Source organism: Oryctolagus cuniculus, chromosome 1 (genome assembly GCF_964237555.1).
Source record: "Oryctolagus cuniculus chromosome 1, mOryCun1.1, whole genome shotgun sequence".
Classification (NCBI taxonomy): domain Eukaryota; kingdom Metazoa; phylum Chordata; class Mammalia; order Lagomorpha; family Leporidae; genus Oryctolagus; species Oryctolagus cuniculus.
Genome location: NC_091432.1, coordinates 229,938,253 through 229,963,207, shown reverse-complemented (window position 1 = coordinate 229,963,207; position 24,955 = coordinate 229,938,253). Strand labels below are relative to the sequence as shown.

The following is a 24,955-nucleotide window of genomic DNA, read 5'->3' as shown; positions in this document are numbered from 1 at the left end:
TATTGAGGAGCTCTTGCATTTATTGTTCGGAAGAAGGCTACATATTCTTACTTGAATGTAGTAAAATAGTTTATAATAAAATAGTTTACAATCAAAGTTTAAGCAAATAAAAAGCCTAAAGTATTTGGAAAGAGAAATTCTGCCAAAACGATTCATGTCACTGTTATTTCAACTGTAATGCAACAGGAGTTTTCATGAAATTTTAGGATAATTTAAAAATTAACATGAAAGGAAAATGTACATTGACCAGGTGAATATTTGAAATAATCTGTATTCTGTAAGATTAAAAGTTTTATAAAATTATAGAAATTAGAATGATGTGACGATGTCAGAAAAGGCAATAAATTAATAATAACATAATTAATAGAAAATTCAGCCATTTCCTGCCCTTTGATCTCTTAACCCAAATGGGACACAGGTGCAGGCAGTGACCTGGCACTTGAGATCCCCATGTCTCGCAACACAGCGCCTGGGGCCAGTTCCTGGCTCTGGCTCCGGATTCCAGCTTCCTGCCAACACAGGCCGTGAAAGGCAGTGGTGACAGCTCACGTCATTGAATTCCAGCTACTTGAGTGGGAGACCTGAACTGAGTTCCTGGCTCCTGGCTCCTGGCTCCAGCTCCGGTCCAGCCCAGCTGCTGTGGGAAGTGAACCAGTGAATGAGAGATCCTAGTCTCTCTCTGTCTCTTCCTTTTTTGCTCTCCCTCCATCTCTCTGATTCTTAAATTAAAAAAAAAAATACACTGTTGAATGCTGAAGGAAACTATACTATTTAATACATGATACTGGGACAACTGCACGTTTGGGAAAACTAAACACCATCCATAAAGAAAACGTTCTAATGGGTTAAAGTCCTTAGACTGGGGCTGGCGCTGTGGCATAGCGGGTTAAGCCTGTACCTTCAATGCCGAAGTCCTATATAGGTGCTCATGTCCTGGCTGCCCCACTTCCAATCCAGTCCCTGCCAGTGGTCTGGGAAAAAGAGCAGAAGACAGCTTAAGTGTTTGGGTCCCTGCCACCCGCGTGGGAGATGTGGGAGAAGCTCCTGGCTCTGAACTGGCCTAGCCCCAGCCGTTTTGGCCACCTAGGGAGTGAACCAGTAGATGGACAATCGATCTCTCTCTTTGTCTCTCTCCCCCCTCACCCCTGTAGCTCTGACTTTCAAATAAATAAATCTTTAAAAATATACATGATTGGGCCGGCGCCGCGGCTCACTAGGCTAATCCTCCGCCTAGCGGCGCCGGCACACCGGGTTCTAGTCCCGGTCGGGGCTCTGGATTCTGTCCCGGTTGCCCCTCTTCCAGGCCAGCTCTCTGCTGTGGCCCGGGAAGGCAGTGGAGGATGGCCCAGGTGCTTGGGCCCTGCACCCCATGGGAGACCAGGAAAAGCACCTGGCTCCTGGCTCCTGCCATCGGATCAGTGCGGTGCGCCGGCCGCGGCGGCCATTGGAGGGTGAACCAACGGCAAAGGAAGACCTTTCTCTCTCTCTCTCTCACTGTCCACTCTGCCTGTCAAAAAAAAAATAAATAAAAAATAAATAAAAATATACATGATTATTTAAAAGAAGAAGAAATACAGGAGACTGATTTATCAACCTGGGATACAGGAAGCTTTTTAGATAAAGCACCAAAATCAAAAGCCATAAATAAAAAATTTCCTAGAGTTGATCACACTACAGGCCGTAATTCTTTGTGACAAATGACAACATAAAAATTTTTGGGAGGCCAGTGCTGTGGCATAGTGGGTAGAGCCGCTGTCTGCAGTGCCGGCATCCCATATAGGTGCCAGTTCCAGTCCCACTGCTCCACTTCTGACCCAGCTCTCTGCTACGGCCTGGGAAAGCAGTGGAAGATGGCCCAAGTCCTCGGGCCTCTGCACCCACGTGGGAGACCCGGAAGAAGCTCCTGGCTCCTGGCTTCAGATCAGCCCAGCTCCAGACATTGCAGCCATCTGGGGAGTGAACCAGTGGTGGAAGACCTCTCTCTCTCTCTCTCACTCTTGCTCTCGCTCTCTCTGCCTCTGTTTCTCTGTAACTCTGCCTTTCAAATAAATAAATAAATCTTTAAAAAAGTTTTTGGAAAATGACGCATTTGCTATAATTCTTGATAATCCACTTAAGAGACAAAGGATGAGGACCAAGAATAAAGAAAGAGCCCTTAAAAATGAATAAAAAGAAAATTAAAAATCTGATAGAAATTGGATAGCCCATGACCAGGCAATCCTCAGCCTGGGAAACATAAATGTCCAGTAATCGGATTCAAAAAGCTGCTTCATTCTGCTAATAATCACGGAACTAACCGCAAAGTGCAATAAAGAGACGCTCTTTCTCATTCATTAGTTCAGCAAATACTTGGAAGTTCAAATATAGCTTGAAGTGTTGGGAGGGTGAGTGATGGATGGATCCATACATTACTCAAGGAACAGAAAATGTATTTAAAATGTATGAATCTCGGCTGGCGCCACGGCTCACTAGGCTAATCCTCCGCCTTGCGGTGCCGGCACCTCGGGTTCTAGTCCCGGTTGGGGCGCCGGTTTCTGTCCCGGTTGCTCCTCTTCCAGTCCAGCTCTCTGCTGTGGCCAGGGAGTGCAGTGGAGGATGGCCCAAGTGCTTGGGCCCTGCACCCCATAGGAGACCAGGATAAGTACCTGGCTCCTGCCTTCGGATAGGCACAGGGCGCTGGCCGTGGTGGCCATTGGGGGATGAACCAAACTAAGGAAGACCTTTCTCTCTTTCTCTCTCTCTCTAACTCTGCCTGTCAAAAATAAATAAATAAATAAAATGTAGGAATCTCATACATACACTTTGACGGGCATTCGGGCAGGACCAGAATGGAAAGGAAACCTGCATACTCTGTAAGATGGTGATTCCACTTCATCGCTTCTACCTTAAGAGAAAGGAACACTGGCACACATTCCTACAGCAGCTTGCAAACAGTGCCTGCTGAAGTATCTTCTCTGACAGCAAAACCTGGAAATAATCAACGTGTCCATCAACTGTATTAAATGTTCGCTATGCAAGATACTGCATGGTTAGAATATTTCAGTTTGATGTTTAGATGTCAATGGGAAAAGATGCTTATTACTGACTGAAGAAAATGAAGATGGGGGGCCAGCATCGGGGCACAGGGGGTTAAACTGCCACCTGCAAGCCGGCATCCCACATGCCGCCCAGCTGCTCCACTGTGACCCAGCTCCCTAACACTCCTGGGAAAGCAGCAGATGATGACCCACATACTTGGGCCCCTGACACCCACATCAGATGGAGTTCCTGGCTTGACCTGACCCAACTCAACCACTGCAGCCATTTGGAAGAGAACCAGTGGGTGGAGGAGATTCTCTCCCCGCCCCCTTTTTTAAAACTCTGCCTTTAAAATAAATGCATAAACAAATCTTTTATATTTTTTAAAAAAGAAAGATGTAGAATAGTATACACAATATGATTCTCTATATGAAAGTAAATGAATAAATCCCCAACAGAACAGTTGTCTCTAAGTTCATAGGCATATAAATGCCCAGGACGTGTGGATGCCCTTCAGTAGGGCACACTGAGAAGACTCAGGGTACCCCTGCCTCTTCCACCCAGAATCCTCCTGGGAACCCGGGACAACATATTCCACCATGCTTTCAAAATACAGACCTCTTTCTATTCTCATACACACACAGACACACACTACCCAGATGTGGGAGACTGAGAGAGCAAGCTGATGTGCAGTAGTCCCGGGTGAAGACATCAGACAGAGGATTAACTTGGTGTTTTAAAGTGAGTGGAGTTAAATGTCTAGACACATGCAACACGGACAGGGTGGGAGGGGGCAGTCACCAGATCCCCGAACGCTCTGGGACAAGGGCGCAGGTCCTGAACCATTCAGACGTGGGTGTGTCAAGCGCAAGTCACAACAGTTTGAGCACAAGCTCTGAAAGCAGAGAGAACTGGATGCCAGACTCCCAAACTCCTAGGGAAGAAGACAGGCGGGAGGAAGGAGAATAGCCAAAATAAAAGGCAGAGAATGGGGGAGGGGTGGAGAAGAACAAGTAAAAGCAAGGCAAACGGAAAATAAGATAAAAAGATGTTGGCCCTCACAGTGAGCAGGAAAAGATTTTTTTTTCCAGACTGAATAGTAAGATTTGGCAAAATAGATATGAGGCAAAAGCAATGCAGAATGATGTTTTATGATGATAAGAAACAATTAACCAAGAAGATGTCAGAATCCTAAACTTGCACACATCTAATAACCTGAAGATATATATACATAGATATAGATATAGATATAGATATAGATATAGATATAGATATATAGATATATATCAGAACATGACTGGAATTAGAAGGGAAAGTAGACAAATCCACATCATGGATTTTTTTTTTTTAGCGTGCTCCCTTTTCGTATGCCAAGTAGATGAAAAACATTGGTAAGAAAAGAGAAAATTTGAACAATACATTAAACAAACTTGAAATTATAAAGCTGTTTTGGACCTTGTACTCAAAATTTATAGAATAATCAGTCACCTCAAGTATTTAGGGAACCATGTGCTAGATACGTGTAATTTATAAAACTGAGCCAGGAAGAGGGAGACTCTGGAGTAGTCTATATGTAATAATCTATGTCCTCTAATAAAATTGTATCAATATTTTAGACTCTAATTGCAAAAAAAACCTGCCAGGAACAAATGATTCTGTAAGTGAGATGAGCAAACCTTCACGGAATAGACAACTTGCACTCCGCACAACATGTTCTAATGAACAGAGAACGGGGACAATCTCCTTATTATACTTCATGCCACTAAGGCAACCTCACAACCAAGACAGAAGGGGAGCATGAGGACAGCCTCTTGCAGGATACTTGCTTAGAGCATGGAAGTAAAAACCTAAATAAAATATTAGTATAACAAGCCAACATTATAAACAAGTAGGTATTATTTGAGGAATGCAAGGATGGCTCAACATAAAAAAAATTTAACATAATCATCCCAGTCATATATTTACAGAAAAACCATAGTATCATCCCAATAGTTGTGGGCAGAAGCAGGTGATAAAACTGAACGCTCATTTATGAAAAGTTACCTGGGAAACATATTTAGTCTCATGATGGGTATTTCTCAAAAGGTTACCTTACATATGCTATGTAGTGGTGCACAGCCAAAAGCATTTCTACTAAATTCAAAAATAAGTAAAAAAAATGATTGCTCTCATCAGCAGACAAAAGACATAAAGGTTTGGAAATGATAGAATCGGTCATTATTCCTAGATAAACGTGTCGTTAGCCACATTTGTAAAAAAATATGAAGAAAATCTACTAACAAATTATCCAAATAGATACTATGGGTTGAATAGGATTAGACTTCCCAAACTCTTACAGCCATTTACACCCCAAAGTCTGATGCTAATGGGTGCTGGATTAGGGTGGAGACAATCTTATCATGGCCCCCCGTGGGGGGTGGGTGGGAGGGTCTTGTGGAAAGTCTTCAGGTCACCGGGAGCTTGCCCTGAGAAGGTAGGTCTTGGGGGAGGGCTGGTTCTATAAGCCGGGCATGTTTCCTGTGTGTGTGTGTCTCTCTCTCTGCTTTCTGGCTCTCCCAGTGATGGTTTCCTTGTACTTGCTCTGCCCCTGCAGCCTCCACCAGATGCCAGACCAATGGGGCCAGCACATTCCAAACTTGGAACCTCCAAATGAAAAGCCAAAACAAACCCCTTCCTTCCCAAGAAGCTGACTACTACAAGAGTTTAGCAAGCCTGCTAGACACAAATTCCATCTATATGATTTGATTGCCTTCCTATATATCAGTGACAGTAAGAAATGCAACTTCACAAAATATATCACTCACAATAATAAAATGTAAAAGATATACAAGAACCTTAAGTAAATCATTATGACTTCATTGAAAGGTATAAAGGTCTTCAGTAAATGGAAACTGAGGCACGGGGCAGGACGTAAAGACTCAATGTCATAAAGACGGAAACTTTCTCTAAGATGCAGATTTGGTTCTGTGGCATTTCAGAATGACAGGGGCTTTCCCCTGACCTTGACAAGCTGATCCCAAAGCATGTATGCAGTCACAGTCAGGAACAGCTGTGTGGTGTGTGTGTGTGTGTGTGTGTGTGTGTGTACTTTAAAAAGTTCATGGAAAATAGAATTAAAAGATAAGCGTACTTTGGTGCAAAAAAAAATATGTGAAATCTGTGTCTACAAGTATTAGCTGATAGATTCAGTGATACATTTTCCTGCCAGATCAGAGGTTTCTCATGAAGTTGGAGTAACTGAAATAATGTGGTATTAGTGCCAGGACAGACGGTTATCTCAAAGAACAGAAGAGACGGCACAGAAGGGACTGGCTGGCATAAGTGATGGCAAAGAATGGGCTGTTCAACAAATAATGCTATAATGAATGATGAAAGGTGATGGAGTTAAAATATTGTCACTAAGAAAAATGTATTTATTTAAAAGGCAGGGTGATGGGGGGAAGGGGAAGAGAAAAAGAGAGGGAGAGAGAGAGATCTTCCATCTCCTGGTTTACTCACTCCCCAAATGTCCCCAGATGGGCAAGGCTAATGCCACAGGCCAAGAATTCTACTCAGGTCTCCCACATGGGTGGCAGGGACCAAGGCACTTGGGCTGTAACCTGCTGCCTCCCAGGCACAGTGGCAGGGAGCTGGATCTGAAGCAGAGGTGGGATTTGACCCCATGCAGTCTTATATGAGTTGTGGCAGGCTTAACCCCGTGCCACAATACTCACCCTTAGAGTACTGCCAGCATTAAAGTCCTCATGAAATAACAATATGTTGGATCTAGGCGAAGACTGCCTATGGCTGTTAATTTCCCAAAAATGTGATGTTAGCCATCACATACCTACTGATGAAAGGGCACAAAATCCTGTAGGAAGTTCCCTGCCAACATCAGATGTGGATCTGATCACCTCTCTAGACTGACCGTTCCCAGAAAACACAGGGGCAGGGGAACACGTGCGAGGACGCCACAGGGATGCAGCTGAGACAATGTGGGGTCTGCACAGGACAGCCCAGTCTCTTCAGGAAATAAGTTTCAAAGGAAAAAGGGGGAAATGGAGAATCATAAATGAAAATAGATAGGAAATATCCAACTAGTTCCAAGATACGGAGTTTAATTTAGATCCTGAGTAAAACAGACTGCAAAAAGAAAATTGTTATCTAATTTGTAGAAATCCATTTATTGGTATGGAGTAATTAGTGTTTTTTTTTTAAGATTTATTTATTTGAAAGGTTGATATGAGAGAGAGAGAGAGAGAGAGAGAGAGAGATAGCCGAAATGGCTGGAACAGGGCCAGGATGAAGCCAGGAGCTTCTTCTGGTTTTCCCATATGGGTGCAGGGGCCTAAGGCCTTGTTCCATCCTCTGCTGATTTCCCAGGTACATTAGCAAGGAGCTGGATTGGAAATGGAGCAGCAGAGACTCGAACCCATGTCCACATGGGATGCTGGCACCTGCAAGCAGCAGTTTAACTGCTATGCCGCAACACCAGCCCCAATTAGTGTTATATTTAGATGTAATAATTTTATTGTGGCTAAAAAGAGACCTGCTCTTGTAAAGGTATTTATGAATGAATCATGTGTCTTGTAAAATATTTATGAATGAATCATGGTGTCAGGATCTGCTTCTGAGTAATTCAGGAGGGGTCATGTTTGGAGGCATGGATGAAACAAGATTGTCGATGAAACTGGAAGATGAGTTCATGGGGTTTGTGGTCCCATTTGCTATACTTTTCTACATGTTTGACGCTTTCTAAATAAAAGAGGAGAAACAATGCTGGGATGATTTGTTAGCCATATGAGGAAATGATAAAATTAAGGGCCAGCGCTGCGGTGCAGTAGGCTAAGCCTCCACCTGTGGTGCCAGCATCCCCAAAGGGCTCCGGTTCGTGTCCCAGCTGCTCCTCTTCTGATCCAGCTCTCTGCATGGCCCAAGGGCTTGGGTCCCTGTACCTGCGTGGGAGACCCAAAAGAAGCTCCTGGCTTATATGGGATGCTGGGGCTGCAGGCATAGGCTTAGCTTGCTACTTAGTCCCAGCACCACCCGGAAACCGGAACTCATCTACAGCACTGGCGGGAGGGTGAGCTCGTCCAGGCACGCTGGGGACCTGGTCAAGTGGAAGCTCCCCTAACTTCTGACCCAGCAATTCCACACTCACAAACCTACCCTGGATCAACTTTCCCCATGGGCCCAAGAAGACATGAATAAGAATGTTAATCACACTTAACAGTGTAAGAATGAGACAACTTAATTGTTACCTTAGGAAGGAAATGGAAAAATCATAAGGTGAAAAGTGACTAAGATGAATGGACCAGACCTCCATGTAGGGACACAAGTGCATCTCAGAATTAGGCTCTCACAGTCACACATGACAGTCTGTTACTGTTCACACAAACTCGGGATCTCACAGAAGGCTTGCGTCTATCTTGGTGGACATGCATTTGCATCCTCTGCCCACGGGAATGACGCCCACCAATTTCAGGACCCTGAGACCCTCGGACGAAGGAGGACGACAGAAAGATGAGGACGACTTCATCAGGGCAAAATGTTAACAGCTGTTCAACTGGTGATGGTAAAATGGGTATCTGTTATGCCACTTCCTGTACTTTTATATATCTGAAAATTTCATAATTAAAATTCTTCTTAGGCCGGCGCCGCGGTTCACTAGGCTAATTCTCCACCTGCAGCGCCGGCACCCTGGGTTCTAGTCCCGGTCAGGGCTCTGGTTCTGTCCCGGTTGCCCCTCTTCCAGGTCAGCTCTCTGCCGTGGCCCAGGAAGGCAGTGGAGGATGGCCCAAGTGCTTGGGCCCTGCACCCGCATGGGAGACCAGGAGAAGCACCTGGCTCCTGGCTTCAGATCAGCGCGGTGTTCTGGCTGCTGCTGCCATTTGGGAAGTGAACCAACGGCAAAGGAAGATCTTTCTCTCTGTCTCTCTCTCTCACTGTCCACTCTGTCTGTCAAAAAAATAAAATAAAAAATAAACTTTAAAAAAATTCTTCTTAAAGGAAAATGTATTGGTTTAATATCTACAAAGGACTACCTTGTCACACATTAATTAAAGATGATATGCTTTTTCTATCTGGGAAATTCCAGATAATTAACTGAAAAATACTTGGAACTAGTAAGAAACAATGCTTATCCCTGGGGCCACAATCAAGGAGTATTTTCACTTTTTAATCTTTTGTTTGAATTTTAAAATGATGAACATGTACTACTTTTTTAAAAAAGACTTATTTATTTATTTGAAAGTCAGAGTTACACAGAGAGAGGAGAGGCAGAGAGAGAGACAGAGAGAGAGAGAGAGCCAGGAGTTTCCTCCAGGTCTCCCACGCGGGTGCAGGGGCCCAAGAACTTGGGCCACCTTCTACTGCTTTCTCAGGCCATAGCAGAGAGCTGGATCAGAAGTGGAGCAGCCGGGTCTCGAACTGGTACCCATATGGGATGTTAGTGCTTCAGGCCGGGGCATTAAGCTGCTGTGCCACAGCGCCGGCCAAAATGATGAACATATATTACTTTTATACTCAGAAAATAATGACATTTGCATTTGAAAATAAAATGGAAGATAAAAGGTGAAACAAAAAGCTAATAAAGTTTGATAAATAGCAGATTATAAAATAAATGTAACAGCAATACAAATTGATAACACAGTATTGAAATAAAAAAGATTCTAAAAGCAACCCAAATAATTCAATAACCACAAAAAATGTGCAGACCCAAACAGGAAGAACCATAAACCCTTACGTAAGAGAAAACTTGAGCACACAGAAATACCTGGGGATCAACAAGGAATGTTCCAGAATGGCAAGAATGGATATTCTGCAGATGCTGATTCTTCAAGTAATCCACGCATTGTCAAAATCCCAAACAACACACGTGGGATCTTGGTGGAGAAGAATCTCGTCACAAAGTTGTCACAAAACATATTTATCATACAAAGTACAGACAAAATTAGACGCACGTATTTCCCATAATCCCACCACTGAAAGATAATGACCAGTTTTTTAAACACTAAGAGACTCATTTGTGGGTGTGTGCATATATACATGTACACGTTCCACACACAACCCAGGAATGAGCTCATTCTAATCATTTTCTTTTCAAATCACTGCTTTAAACTGAATGGCAATTAAAAAATGTATTTCCCTATCACTAAGTATTTTCCAGAACTCTGTGATTGGAGCACATGGAGCTCTAGGAGCCTTAGACTCCTGAAATTGAGTAGACTTGCCTGCGCGTGTGTTTTCCCACAGAGAGTGTGTCTGTTAAGAGGTTCCAATTAAGAATGGCTGTTGCATGCACGCATCATTTTTTTTTTTTTTTGGATATACTTTTTTGGATGTCCCACAGCTCATCCATTTGAAGTTAACAATTAAACGCCTTAGTATATTCACAGTTGTGCCGTGACCACCCAAACTAGTTTCAGAACATGTCCATCACTCCAGAAAGAAACCCCGTGCCCCGTAGTCAGCAGCTCCCAACCCATCACTCCCAACCACAGCCACTGCCACTCTCTCTGCTCTCGCCCTATATGGATTGGCCTGTTCCAGACACTTCATGCAAATAAAATGATACGAGATGTGGTCTTCTGTGACTGACTGCCTTCACTCAGCACAACGGGACCAGGGTCCGACCATGTTATAGTGGGTATCAGTACTCCATTTCCTTTTGTACAGCTGAATAATATTCCATCACATAGATTCACCGCATTTCTTCATTCGTTCCTCTCTTCACGGACGTTTGGGTTGTTGGTCCCATTTGGCTCTCGTGAATGACACGGCTGCAAGTGTTTGTGTGAAGACTCCTGCGTGACCACCACGCTCGGCCACCATCTCTATTTCCTTTCTGTTGGCCGTTTGCTTAGATAGCTCTTTCTCAACCCTTTTCCATTATTAGGCCCCTAAGACAAATGTTCATTTTATTTTATTATCCAATCAAATTAATTTGTGGATTCCTTTTAAGTTACAATTATTATAACTTGTATCATATAAATTAATATATTTAATCAACTCATTAGTTAAAGAGAAAATTCAGTGCTGAGGGAAAAGGTTTGCGGCTCGGTAGAGCTCCGGAGGCCACGCATTGCAGCGTCTCCGGCAGTTTGTCCACAGCCTTCGCACAGCCCCACTGCCAGGCTCCTCATTTCTCAGGGATGCTGTGTTTGTGGGAGGATAATAATAGCAAACAAATCTTAAAAATAATTGCTCACTTCATTTTTATTTGAACTTTAGAAATCAGCCAGTTTTATTAAGTAATATTCTTAGCATTTTGGTGGGGTAGCATTATGTTGTAAATTAATTTTAAAAGGACTAACATCTTTGTGTTGAGTCTCTTCCTACCCAAGAATATGAAATAACTTTCCACTGAAGTCAACACTTATAGTCTTCAGTAGTATTTTAAGGTATTACCCATGTATCTTCATACACTTCTCATCATGATAAAGTATTTTATCATACGTGTGAATGCACATATATGTGCATGTGTGTGTGTATGATTATATTCTTGATTCTTTTAATTCTGTAACCAGGCATAAAAAATAGTTTATGATAGTTTTTGGTTGAGTCCCTTGGGTTTCCAAGCTATACAGTCATATCATCTACAAATAAAGATAATTTAATGTCTCACTTTCTTATTTTTATACCTCTAATGCCTTTCTTTAATTACATTGGTTATTTCTTCCAGAACAATGCAAATAAAGGTCCAATAGAATAATATTAGACATTTTTGTTTTATCCTGACTTTAATGGGAATGTTTTTAGTGTTTTTCTCATTAAGCATTAAGCATAAATTATTTTTCCTAATAAAAGCATCAAGCATAATGCTGGCTTATGGGTCGAGATGAATCTATTTTATATACTAGGGAAATAACTATCTTTTTCTACTTTATTAAATGCTTTAAAAATTAAGAATAGATATTGAATTTTGTCAAATGCCTTTTCAGCTTTATGGAAACGATCCTATGATCACTCTCCTTAGACCTATTAATATGATGAATAATATTAATAGACATTTCCGCAACACTTTATTGTGAAATTCCTCAAAGGTAGACCTGACTTGAAAGATGTTACAGTGAACAAGCTTACACCTCCCATTTACATTCTACCATTACCATTACTGTACTTGCCTTATCACATACCAGGTAATGGATTGTAAATGTTGCTTCTAGTAGGCTCCAACTGATCTTCCACCACTGAAACATTCTTACACAACTGTAGGAAAGTTCACTTGGTTATAATGTGTCAGTTTTGTGATGTTTTGAAGCACTGCATTATTTTGTTTACTATCTTAATTTGAACTTTTGTATTAACAAGCATAAATATATGTGTATATGTATGTGTGTCTTTGTTGGGTTTTGAGAAAAAATAATTTTGTTCCACAAAAACAACTTGAATAACTTAAGACATTTTTAGCACTGAAACATTCAAGTAGCATCAGAACCACGCATTCCTTCAAGTCTTGGTAGAAGTCCCCCATAAAACGACCAGGGATGGGTAATTTTTCAAGGATAAATATTTAACAGCATTTCTATTTCCTCTATGGTAAATTGATATTTATTATTTCTTTTTCTTCTGGAGTCAGTTTTGATCAATTATTTTTTCCTAGTAAAAGTAACAATTTCTGGGTAGGCACCTGGCTAAGTGGTTAACATGCTGCTAGGGGCAGCCCATCCCACAGTGGACAGAGGGCCTTGATTCAAGTCTGACTCTGCTCCTGTTTCCAGCTTCCTGCTAATGCACACTCGGCAAGGCAGCAGGTGATGGTTCAAGTACTTGGGTCTCTGCTACCCATGTGGGAGACCCAGCTGGAGTTCCTCATTCCTGGCTTCGGCCCGAGTTGGGGGCCCTGTGGGCCGGTAGGAAGTGAACCAGCGGATGGGAGCTCTTACAACTGACCACATATTAGTGGATGACAACTCTCTCCCTCTTTCTCTGCCTCAAATACATTTTTAAAAATTGAAAAGTATAATTTTTTCTCATTTTCAAATTTGCATGTCACTTCCAATGCTTGCAGTTGTCTACTTGTGCCTGTTTTCCAGTTGTCACTACTATTTTGTGTACTTTTACTTTCTTACTTTTGACTTAAGTTATCAAACCATTGATATATTCTTTTTCTCCCCAAAGAGTTGGCCTCTGGATTTAGTGGTGCCATTTTTTTTCCTAATTCAGAGGTATCTTTATAATTCCTTCCTTCTTATTTTCTTAGGCTTACTTTTTCTAATTACAAAGGAAAACTTGAAGCATTTTTAGTCTTTCTTTCTTAGTAATATTAACATCAAAGGCCATGGGTTTTGCTCTGAGCACTGTTCTTTCTCTGGCTCATAGGTCTAATATTTAGGATTTTCACTATAATTATTTTCTTTACATTTCGCAGCTTGAGATTTTTGACACAAGAATTGTTTGAGAGTTCAAAATTGTATACGTATTTGAATATTTTTTAATATTTAGTTTTATTAAATTATGATGAAAGAGCAGTATCTCACTATTCCTTGTTTATTTCAGCCAATATATCATCAATTTTGTGAATGGATAAGGACATTTGAAGAAATGTATAATTAGTGTTTTTTAAGGTTAGTATAATTAAATATTAGACTTAACTTATTTATTGTATTCATAGGTCTTCTCTATTATTACTTTTTAATGTGCATGTCATGAACTTTAGGGAGTGAATTAAAGTCTCTTACTATAATGTGCTTCTATTTGTTTCATCTTCCATCTCCTGTTACTTAGTGGAAAGGTATGCATAATTATGCTTTTGTTATGAATTGTAGCTTATGACATCACAGATTGCTCTTTTGTATATTGTCTCTTTCACAGCTGAGAATACCATTAAATCACAATTTATTTAGTTATAGTTTCTTGCTAGGCATTGAGACTTGCCCAATTGTTCTTTCATAGAAAGAATTTTATTAATTCAAAAAGCACAAATTTTATTTCATTGTTGTTTTGAGTTGCATCTCCCAATTAGTGTTATGATTTAAAATCTAATATTTGGTGATCATTAGTTATTTATGAATTACTTATGAAATAATTATTAATTTATGAAATATAATTTATTTGTGAATTATTGTTGATGGTCAACAATAGCTTAGATAGATCCTAATATATTAATATAATGGAATAATAATAGTTATTATTTATTGCACCTTACATACCATATACCATTTTATCCCTATAACGATCCTGTAAGGTCATTATTATCATTTTCAGTTGATTCAAAGATTAATGCATTTTTTCATATCGAGATATTTAAAATTGATTGCTAGTATGTCATAGTTTAATTGGCACTACATTTTTGTCCTTTCTTAGTGGTGAAAATGAAAAAGGGAATTCTTACAATTGATTACATATTAGATCCAGTGAAATATGGCATTTCTCCCTGCTTCATGGGATACTGGATCTGCAGGATATTAAGTAGCTTGCCCAAGGTCAGCCAGCGTAAAACGCCTGGAAGCATGTAGATCAAAGTGTCAAAATGGCTCTGTGTGGGCAGGAGGATTATAATCAAGTTTTATTTTTTCCTTTTGCTTGGCCATTTTGTATGCTTTCTTCAATATGTGCACATAAGTGCTATAACAAGACAGAGTGGAATGGCTTTTAAACGTGGAAAAATAAAGTTAGATTCCATGGTTCATACTGTTCATCAAAATAGTAATAGACTGAAGAATTAAGTATAGAAGATGAAAGAATCCTAGTCACATTGAGACTGTGGCAGCAGTGTAGTTTTTGAATTAGCTCAAAACTTTTCCTGAAAATCCACACAGAAGCAAAAAGAAAAAAATCCAGTCTCTCCCCCAAAACCAGATGCTGCCGTTTCTCCACGAACCCGCAGGCCGGGGGCCGATGTGTCCAGGAAGCACGGGACAAAGGACAGCATCGGGAACACCAGGAATTCAAAGTGGACAGCTGTTGGGCATCGTGAGCCACAGAAGCCCAAACTATCTGAGAACGGATGCAGGCAAAAGGGCAGAGTGCCATGCCCAGGACGTTCTGGGCAAGAGATCTGAGAGCCACGGGCAAAACTGCGGGGTGTCCTCCCGGAGTGCAAGCTGGGGGTGGGCACGGAAAGAGGTGGCACTGAAGGCTGAGGGCTCGCAGGGCGCTGTGCTCCCCAGGACCTAACAGGGGCCCAAAGGACTCCCTGCAGCCGTTAGGCTCTGAGAGAGAACTGCTGGAAGCAGAAAACAAATCCAACAGAGAAGGAAGCCGAGTGAGGGGGAGAAAAGATTCAGACAATAGGAAGGGAGTCGGTGAAAGAAAATTTTGAGATGGTGTGCAGCAGACTGTGAAAATTTGTGAAATAAGCCAGTCCCAAAAAGACAAATGCCATATGTTCTCTCTGATCTGTGGTAACTAATAGAGAATCTAAAAGGTAATCTATAGGAGTGAAATTGACACTTTGTGAAGTGATGAATTTGAACAGCCCTTGTTTTGACTGTTGAGGAACATTTTTTGTTAAGCAAAAAAAAAAAAAAAAAAAAAAAGAATAAGGAAAATAATCTTGATCAGTAAAACCACAAGTTCTTCACTAAAAAAAAAATTTTTTTTGAAGTCTACAGCCGAGCTGTTGAACAGAAATACAATGTGAGCCACAGATGCAAGCCACACACACACACACACACATACACACTTGCATTTTCTGGTAGCCACATTAAAAATGTAAAGGCAGAGGTGGGCGTTTAGCTTAGTGGGTTAGGACACTGGTTGGGATGCCCATGTCCCATGCTGCAGTACTTGGGTTCAGTTCCTGGCTCCTGACTGCAGCTTCCTGCCATTGTGGACCAGAGGGGCAGTAGTGATGGCCCAAGGAGCTGAGGTCCTGCCATGCACACGGGAGACCTGGATGGAGTTCTGGGCTCCTGGGCTGCCTGGCCTGGACTGACTGCTGTGGCCATCTGGAGAGTGAACCAGAGATGGAACATCTCTCTCTCCCTCTCTCCCTTTCCTTCTCTCTCTCTCTCCCTCCCTCTCTATTTGGGCAATGAACCAGAAGATAGAACATCTCTCTCTCTCTCTCTGATTTTCTCTCTTCCTCCCTTTTTTCTGTCACTGTGACTTCCAAATACATAAATAAATAAATATTAAAAAAATACACTAACTCCAAATAAATTTTATGTTTTTTTTTAAGTAGAAGTGGAAATGGAAAGAAACCAAACACTATTTGACAAAGAGAAGATGTGCGTAATCAAAGCTAAGTGTGCTAAAAGCAATAAAGAAAGTGTGAAAAGCTTTGAACAAATCAGAAATTGAGGAGCCCAGCAGTGAGATGGCCAGAGAACAGGAGGATTTTTAAACATCTGATAGAAATGGGAAGCAAAGACAGAAATCTTAAAGAAATGGAGATTAGAAATGGGTGACATCACACAGTAGCCCATAAATACATGCAATTCTAATTAATAATCAAGGTTTTTTTTAAATAACAGTGATAGAAGTAAAGGTAAGATACAGAAAAGTGATGGTCAGGCAGAACCAAAGCTTTGAGAGGAGGTGGTAGAGAAGTCAGGCAACGGAGGTCTGGCATTCGTGTGCCTGAAGGCCCTAAGCAGGAAGCCAAGCAGTGAAGCAGGATGTTCAAGAACTGAGCTTACTTCGAAGTTACTGCCTGAAATGTAAGATTTGAATCTAAATTTTCAAAGTGCACATTCTGACTTAGGAGAAATCAGCCCAGGATGGGCAACGCGGAGACCTATCTCAGTGCTATGCTGCTCCTTAGAGGTAAGATGAAAATCCTGGAGGCATTCGGGTGAAAATTTCAAGTTCCCTCTAAGGGCAGGAAAATCAAGAGGGGATCCAGATTCCAGAGAGCAACATTTTGTTTTACATACAGAGCAACATTTAAAGATATTTAAAGAAAGAAAGTGGGCCAGAGACTTCACGTCCAGGCGACTCCCCCTGAAATGTAAAGGCTACCGAGGGAAGCATCAACACGCAGGACCTGGGAGGGCAGAGAAAGCTGTCAGACAACTAGCAAACGGCTGGGGAAGTTTTGGTCTCGTGCTGATCCATGAATCCACGTAACTGCAGCACCAAGGAGCAAAGATGGGATAGCGGTGACCTGACTGCCTGTGTCTCATTCTGACTCCCAGCAGGAAACAAAAGGTTTTTTTGGCAAAAGGGCAGTTCATAGGGACAATGGGCAGGCGGGTTAGAGGGGACCACGAGCAACAGTGCACTACCCTGGACTCACCACTAGGCCCCACAGGAGGGCCGGGAGGTTAGGGGGAGAAGTGGCCAGCCTAAGAGGACTGCACTGAGACCTACAGCCTGAAGAACCCGCATCCACTCTGCTGCCTACTGCCCTCTGTGTCCTGGGCTGCTCCTCAGCTGGGCTCAAGCAGGAGGTGGAGGGCAGGGGGAGCTGTCTGCTTGCTTCAATCTCTGTTTGAAAGGCAGAGTGACAGGGGAAGGGAGAAGAGAGCTTGAGCCCAAGAGAGGTCTTCCATCTGCGGGTTCACTATCCAAGTGGCCTCAAAGGTTGGGCAGAACCAGGCTGACGCCAGAGGCCTGGAACTCCATCTGGGTCTCCCACGTGGGTGCAGGGGCCCCAGCACTGTGGCCATCAGCAGCTACTTTCCCAGGCCACTAGCAGGGAGCTGTATCGGAAGCGAGCAGCTGGGACTCGAACCATCACTCTGATGTGCGATGCCAGTGCTGTCAGCTGCACCACACGTACTAGGACAACAAAAGCTAACACCAGGGCAACAGCAGTGACGGAACCTGGCTGGTGAGGGAAGCGGGGATTGGAGAACGAGTGACTACCAGCTGGCGTCATTACTGTGCATGGCAGGGAACAATACAGTTCCAAGAGAGAAAACTGAGGGTATTGTACAGACACCCTGGACAGGTGTTTAGCCTAGCAGTTGAGACACCCACCCACCGCCCACATCTGAGAGCCTGGGTTCTCCACCTGCTTCTGGCTCCTGACTCCAGCTTCCCACAAATGCAGGACACAGGAGGCAGTGGTGATGGCTCAAGTGACCGGGTTCCTGCCACCCACGTGGGAGCCCTGGATTGAACTCCTGACTCCCAGACAGAACCAAGGACGGGAGCACTCTCTCCCTCTCAAATAAAATAAAATTAAGAAAAGAAAGAAATTAATAAAACAGTACTATGAAGAGCTAAATGCTAACAAATTTAGAAAATGTACATTAAATAAAAAGACAGTAACATCTAAAATGCCAAAATTTGTGCAAGAAGTGCACTTGAGCCAATTCATGACTGAACTTTTTTTAAGAAAAGATTTATTTATTCTGAAAGTTAGAGTTAGAGTTAGAGAGTTAGAGAGTTAGAGAGTTAGAGAGAGAGAGAGAGAGAGAGAGAGAGAGAAATATCAATCTTCCATCTGCTGGCTCACTCCCTGGGTGGCTGCAATGGCCAGTGCTGGACAGGACCAAAGCCAGGAGCCAGAAGCTTTATCCGGTCTCCATGTAGGAGACCAGTAAACTAAAGTTTCCAGGAACAGTTATTCTCTATTCACTCTGTCCCAGCAAGTAGAAAAATAGGGAAGTTTGTCCAGATGATTTTGTGGGGCTAATCCTTGTAAAAATTATGATTCCAAAGCCAAATAGGAAGTATACAAAAGGAAATGTGTAGGCCTATTTCACTGATAAACATAGGTGCACAAATCCTATATAAAAAGTTTGCTAACTGAATCCAGCAATGTTTTTAAAATGAAACTTCATAATGAAGGAATGCAAGGATAGTTTAATATCAGAAAACTTTTCCATTTAATTCAACAGATTAAGAGGACAGAATAATATATAAGAATCTCAATTGATGCAGAAAAAGCATTTGCTAAGATTCAGTACCTTTTTGTGATTTAAAAATTTGTAAAAATTAGAGTATAAACAAATTTACTTAATTTGATAAAGTTACTACATCCCAAACAAAAAGAAATATGTAACAGAAAATTTTAAACATAAAGTTATTCTTTTTAGAAGATTTATTTTATTTTAAAAGTCAGAGTTATAGAGAGAGAGGAAGAGTCAAAGAAATTTCTTCAGTTCCCTGGTTCACTTCCCGAATGGCTGGGACAGGCCAAAGCCAGGAGGCAGGAACTTCTTCCTGGTCTCCCACGTGGGTGCAGGAGCCCAAGAATTTGGGCCATTTTTCAGTGCTTTCCCAGGCCCATTAGCAGGGGGCTGGATTGGATATGGAACAGCCAGGACACAAATGTGCTGCAGGCAGAGGCTTAACACGCTGTGTCACAATACCAGCCCCTAAACATAAAGCTTTGAGACCCATGTGTCTCTTATACCTGACGACTGTTCAATGCAGTATTAGAGATTTTAACCAGGACTAGGAAGGTAGGAATATTGTGAAGTTTGTAAAGGAAGAGGTAAAACTGCCATTATTTGTAGATACAATTACTATTTAGAAGGGTACCAATAGAACTAACAGACCAGTTAAGTTCAGCTAAGTCGCCCAGATACAAGATTTACCCCCAAAAGTGATTAGGATTTTCTAAACCAGCAATAACTAGAAAATGTAATAAAAATTCAATATAAAAAAGGATAAATATAATATGTAACAAAAGAAATTATGAATGCAATAAAAATAAAAGAGCATCATAATAGCTATAAAAGTCACTGAGTACCTGAGAGTTAAACCAAGACCACTGAAGACCTCTAAGAACTAAACTTTAAAACTTGAACTTTAAAACTTAATTGGGGTAGGGGCTGACGCTGTGGCACAGTGGGTTAAAGCCCTGGCCTGAAGTGCCAACTTCCCATATGGGTGACAGTTTGAGTCCCGGCTGCTCCTCTTCCCATCCAGCTCTCTGCTGTGGCCTGGGATAGCAGTAGAAGATGGCCCAAGTGCTTGGGCCCCTACACCCATGGGGGAAACCTGGAAGAAGCTCTGGCTCCTGGCTTCAGATTAGTGCAGCTCCAGCCACTGTGGCCACCTGGGGAGTGAACCAGTGGATGGAAGACCTCTCTGTCTCTATCTCTCTCTCTAACTCTGTCTTTCAAATAAATAAAATAAATCTTAAAAAAAAAAAACTTAACTGGGGCTGCATAGTGGGTAAAGTTGCCACCTGCGGTGCTGGCATCTCATGTGGGCGCTGGTTCAAGACCTGGCTGCTCTACTTCCGATCCAGCTCTCTGCTGTGGCCTGGGAAAGCAGTAGAAGATGGCCCTAGTCCTTGGGCCCCCGCACCTGCGTGGGAGACGTGGAAGCTCCTGGCTCCTGGCTTCCGATCGGCGCAGCTCCAGCCATTGTGAGCATCTGGGGAGTGAACCAGCAGATGGAAGGCCTCTCTCTCTGCCTCTCCTTCCTCTCTGTGTAACTCTGACTTTCAAATAAATAAATAAACCTTTTTTTAAAAAACAAACTTTGGTAAGTAATATCTCTTGGATAGAATGACTTTTTTTTTTTTTTTGACAGGCAGAGTGGACAGTGAGAGAGAGAGAGACAGAGAGAAAGGTCTTCCTTTTCCGTTGGTTCACCCCGCCCCCATGGCTGCTATGGCCTGCACACCACACTGATCCGAAGCCAGGAGCCAGGTGCTTCTCCTGGTCTCCCATGCGGGTGCAGGGCACAAGGACCTGGGCCATCCTCTACTGCACTCCCGGGCCACAGCAGAGAGCTGGCCTGGAAGAGGGGCAACCGGGACAGAAACTGGCGCCCCAACCGGGACTAGATCATGCGGTGCTGGCACCAAAGGCGGAGGATTAGCCTAGTGAGCCGCGGCGCCGGCCAGAATGACTTATTTTTATAATCAAGAAACTCTTCCAAGATTAATTCATAAATTCACTGCAACCCAAGTCATAAATATAGGTGTGCGTCTCTGTGCATTTAAGAAACCTAGTAAACCTAGTGTAAAAATTATATGAGGTGATAAAGTTTCATGAAGAGCTAAGTCAGTGTTTAAATAAGAATGGGGGGTACTGGCAGTGTTGTGGCGAGGTGGGTGAAGCCGCCGCCTGCAATGTCAGCATCCCATGTGGGCACCGGTTAAAGTCCTGGCTACTTCACATCCTATCCAGCTCCCTGCAAATGCACCTAGGAAAGCAGTAGAAGATGGTTCAAGTGTTTGGTCCCCTGCACCCATGTGGGAAACCCTGATGGGAGCTCTAGACTCCTGGCTTCAGCCTGGTCCAGCCCCAGCCATGTGGTCACTGGGGAGTGAACCAGCCACTGGAAGATCTCTCTCTCTCTCTCTCTCTCTCTCCTTCCCTCTTTTATTCTCTCCCTCTCCTTCTCCACTTGTAACTCTGCCTTTCAAAAAATAAATTAATCTTTAAAAAAAGACAACGAAGGAGAGTTACTTTCTGCACCAAATATCAAGACCTACTGCAAACCTTTGTTTTTCCCTGCAAAGCCTTAATGACTGAATATTATGCTGCTGGCGTAAGAACAGACAAATCCATCAGTGAGGCAAATGGAGACTGTAAGGACCCACACATGAGCACACGGAAGTTAATGGGAAAAGGGGGCGGCACTGCCACTCGATGGGAGGACAGGCTATTTTGTGCACAGGATAGGGAGAACCAGCTCGGCCACTGAGAAGACTGTAACCAGGTCTCTGCTTAGCCTGTGCACAGAGGGGACCACATGGGCATGAAAGGTTAAGGAGAAAGGAGCCACAGGAGTCAGAGAAACAAACGTGGGAAGACATCTTGAGTTTCAGGTAACGAACCGAGGCTGATTCAACAAACTTTTAAAAAGCCGAAACCAAAATGCTCAAATTTGCTGTTTGATTACATCAAATTATGTTGGGGAGGAAAAAAGAGCACGGGCCAATTAAGAGTCAGGTGGGAGGGCTAAGGCTTTCTGCAAGCCTAACGCCGACAAGGGATCACCACCTGGAATAGACCAGCAACTCCGCGAAGCAACGAGAAGGGAGCATCAACTCCAATAGAAAAGTGGGGAAATGATATGACAGGCAATTTGCAGGAAAGGAAACCCCAAAAGCTAATAAGCTCATGAAGCGATGCTCAAACTCATTAGTAGTCAAAGAAATGCAAATTAAAACCAGATACCACTTTACACCTTCAGACTGGAAAGAAAGGCGAAAGCTGGGTAATACCAATTACTGGCAGGAGCGAGGGAGACAGGCTTCCTCACCCTCGGCTGGCCGGTGGGCGTGTGAACTGGGAAGGCCCTTCTGAGTGATCCCACACCACATGGGCAGAATCTCTGTGCAATCGGGCTGCAGCCCAGATGTCCTTAGGCTGTTTTAAGGTGGAGGATGGGAGAGTTAGTACAACTCAGAGATCAAGCAACCAAGAACTACTGCTGTTTCGGATCCTCTTTCTGAGTGGAACAGACGAAAAAACATTCAAATCGCTAGCTGCTGGCTGCATCCATGAGGCGTTGTGGCGGAGCACTGATGCCACCCCCACCTGATTGATGGGTGGGCTGAGCCTCCTTGGGGGAAGAGGAGGAGCCTGGGAAGCTGGAGGGGGAGGAGGAGAGCCTGGTGCAGGCACAGACCCCAGCCCAGATGCCTGGGGGCTGTGAGTTGAGGGCATGTGCATCTGACGGCTTCTCTTCTTTAAGATCCGCTCTATGAGTTCTTAACAGAATGTATCACCATTTGGGGAGAACTGTTCCAAATAATTATTTCTTCAAGTTACTATGTTTGAAGACAAGCCTAAATTCCATCCTGTGGAGATGCCCAGTCCACTTGATCCCTCCCCTGCCGCTCGCACATGGACGCCACCTGGTGCGCCGGGGGCTCAGCCCCACCCACAGCAGGCAGGCCCACGGCTCTTAGCACCTTCTGCTCCACGACAGCCCGGGTGAACAAACTCTCCCTGCCCCGGGGGCCCTCTTCCAAGAGCTTCCTGGCGATAGCCCTGCCTAAGTGGACCCGCTTCTACTCCCCCCAGCCAAGACAAGCCGCGGGGCAGGGCTGGCGTCCCAGTGCTGTCTCTCCAGGGTGCTTCACCCTCACACACCTCCCAGGATGTGTGCACACACACATGTGCACACAGCAGATACCCACACGGGCTCTTAAAGGCGAACGTGTTTATCCACACACCCATACATGCCCACAGACATGTGAGTGCTTGGTGCAGGCAGACTCCCACTCTCACCTACACATAACCCCCTGTGACGACAGCCACGGGCACGTGCATCCTGACCTGTCTGACCCGTCCAGGCTGGTCATGGTGCCTCTTCCAGGTTCTCAAGCCAGAAATTTTTTTTTTTTTTTGAGATTTATTTATTTATTTGAAAGCTAGAGTTACAGAGAGAAAGGGAGGCAGGGAGGGAGAAAGAATCTTCCATCTACTAGTTTGCTCCCCAGATGGTCGTAAGGGCCAGGACTAAGCTCCTGAAGCCAGGAGCCAGGAGCTTCCTCTGGGTCTCCCACGTGGGTGCAGGGAACCAAGCATTTGGACCATCTCCTACTGCTTTTCCTGGGCCATTAGCTGGATCAGAAGTGGAGCAGCCAGGACACAAGCTGGCGCAAATACAGGATGCCGATGTTACATTTACTCACTGAGCCACAGTGCTGGCTCCTCAAGCAGGAAATCTTGAAGTCACCCCTGACTGCTCTCTCACGCCCCATATTTCAATCTACTGGGAAATCCTGCCCTTGGACCTTCAAGACGTATCCATAGCAGACCATTCTCACCACTGCCACCTCCAGCACTTGGTGCAGAGCTGTATGCACCACTGGGTGCTGCCACAGGCTCCTAGTTAGTCTCCCCACTGCACCCCCCGCCAGGGTCTATTCTCCAAACACCAGACCACGCCTTTTAAATCCCGCTGGGAAAATATCGCGCTCAGACCCCAGCAACAGCTCCGCATCTCACTCAGAACAAAAGCCACGTCCCTACAATGGCTCCTGCCACCTGGCTGGCCTCAAGGCTCCACTCTCTGCTGACCTTGAACTTGCCTCTGTGCTCCCAGCTGGGACAGCTCATCCCTCAGAACTCCAAGTTACTGTGGGTGTCTGCCAAGGCTGTGGAACAAAGCACCACCGACGGGGTGGCTGACAACAGCAACTCATCGTCTGGGCTTCTGGAGAGCGGACGTAGAGGGCACTGCGTCCCGCAGGCCATGCCCGCTCAGGACACAGCTCCAGTGGAGCATCTCCCTCCCCTCTCCCCGCTTCCTGCGTTGGCAGCAAACCCCTACAGCCACATCACTGGGCTCTGCACTAGTCTCTGCTCTGCGCGATCTTTCCCCTGTTCCTCTGACCCTGTGTTCCTTCTCCCTTCCTACAGACACCAGTCAGGATGGACTGAGCGCATGCCTACTGGGATGGTCCGATCTTAGCTAATTACAACTGCAATAACTCCGCTTCCAAATACGGCCACATCCCAAGGTACTGCAACACACCTTTTTGGGATTTGGGGGGACATAACTGAACCATAATACTCTTTGGGTTTTTTTTGTTTGTTTGTTTGTTTTTTGACAGGCAGAGTGGACAGTGAGAGACAGAGACAGAGAGAAAGGTCTTCCTTTGCCGTTGGTTCACCCTCCAATGGCCGCCATGGCCAGTGTGCTGCGGCCGGCGCACCACGCTGATCCGATGGCAGGAGCCAGGTGCTTCTCCTGGTCTCCCATGGGGTGCAGGGCCCAAGTACTTGGGTCATCCTCCACTGCACTCCCTGGCCACAGCAGAGAGCTGGCCTGGAAGAGGGGCAACCGGGACAGAATCTGGTGTGCCGGCGCCGCAAGGCGGAGGATTAGCCTAGTGAGCCGCGGCACCGGCCTCATAATACTCTCTTGTACCCTTCAAGGCTTTGTTCCAGTGTCGTCTCCACAAAGAGGCCCACCATGATCACCCCACACCATGCTGTGGCACACCCCCAGCCCCCCAGCTCTCCTACTCCTCCCCGCTCAGCAGTAGTCCTTGTTTGGTCCATGGTAGCTACCACCAGGTAACATACCACATGCTTCAACTCTGCGTCTGAGGGCTGCTGTCCACTGTCTGCCTGTCCGTTAGAATCAGTCTCACAGGACACCATCTTGGCTTTGCTCACTGATGAATGGAGCACAC

The 24,955-nt window shown here is 44.2% G+C and overlaps 1 long non-coding RNA gene across 5 annotated transcripts in view; it reads right to left on the bottom strand.

Annotated features, from left to right (window-relative positions):
- The window catches only part of LOC127493126 (uncharacterized), a 58,982-nt gene that overhangs the window by 7,285 nt on the left and 26,742 nt on the right, over positions 1-24,955 (bottom strand). For 3 of the 5 annotated variants that reach the window (XR_011385355.1, XR_011385353.1, XR_011385356.1), the window contains one exon: positions 1-24,955. This exon is cut by the window's left edge and continues 7,285 nt beyond it. This is a non-coding gene — a long non-coding RNA (uncharacterized lncRNA). The other 2 variants (XR_011385354.1, XR_007923171.2) reach the window with 2 other exon arrangements.